This window comes from Hippopotamus amphibius, chromosome 6, assembly GCF_030028045.1.
Source record: "Hippopotamus amphibius kiboko isolate mHipAmp2 chromosome 6, mHipAmp2.hap2, whole genome shotgun sequence".
In the NCBI taxonomy this organism is placed as follows: Eukaryota; Metazoa; Chordata; class Mammalia; order Artiodactyla; family Hippopotamidae; genus Hippopotamus; species Hippopotamus amphibius.
The window spans coordinates 156,401,399-156,402,366 of NC_080191.1; the positions used below are offsets into that span (position 1 = coordinate 156,401,399).

At 41.8% G+C, this 968-nt stretch overlaps 1 non-coding gene across 1 annotated transcript; it reads right to left on the reverse strand.

Annotated features, from left to right (window-relative positions):
• Positions 1 to 237: 237 nt before the first annotated feature.
• TRNAG-CCC (transfer RNA glycine (anticodon CCC)) lies at positions 238 to 310 on the reverse strand. Its single transcript has one exon. It is a non-coding gene; the product is annotated as a tRNA-Gly (tRNA).
• Between the last annotated feature and the right edge of the window lie 658 nt (positions 311 to 968).

Consider the following 968-nt stretch of genomic DNA (forward strand, 5'->3'; position numbering starts at 1 on the left):
TACATATTGACTTGGCTCTGAAGAAGGGGTCAAGTATCTTTATATCATCACCTTTGGCTGTGAAAACCAGATTGCTTTTTTTTTTTTTAAATATTTATTTGTTTATTTGGTTGTACTGGGTCTTAGTTGTGGCATGTGGGCTCCTCAGTTGCAGCTCGTGGGCTCCTTAGTTGTGTCTCATGGGCTCCTTTGTTATGGCATATGAACTCTTAGTTGTGGCATGCACGTGGAATCTAGTTCCCTGACCAGGGATTGAACCTGGGCCCCCTGCATTGGGAGTACAGAGTCTTAACCACTGCACCACCAGGGAAGTCCCCAGATTTCTTTACAAATGAATGCAGACCACAAAATGTGAAAGCTGGCTTGTTATTAAAATGTACTAAGACCTCCCCTTTCTCCCCTGACAAAGAACTACTATAGGAATTGCCTTCCCATCATAAATAACTAGAAAATCAAACAAAATCTGTGGAAAAACTATTTTCAAATATTGGATAACAGATAGTCCAGGACTGTAAACCCTAACAGAAGGTAAACAAATGAGGTGAGGTTTGTGATTATACCAATTTTCCTCCTGGAGGCAGTTTTCAGATTACAGTACAGGGAGGGAAAACCAAAGCCAAGCCTAGTGATTATTGCACTGAAGTGATAGATAAGTTTAAGAAAACCGAGGCAGCTAGAATTTGGAGAGGAAGGAGACTCCACTGCACTGAGAGAGAGCTCCAGAGATCTGCGGAGACATCCCCTCAAGTCTTTGGCTGAGTAATAGTCAATACATGGACGAGTAGGCCAAACAATTCCTGGAGTTCCCATAAAGCTGCAAATAATTCATGGTCTCACCAATTTTGAGTGGAGAAAACTCTTAATACACATGGCATTGAGTAGAGACCTCAGGAGTGTCATGCCTTAATACTGAGACTAAGTGAGTCCTAGAATGAAGGTTTCTCTGAATCATACATGGGATGCCAAGT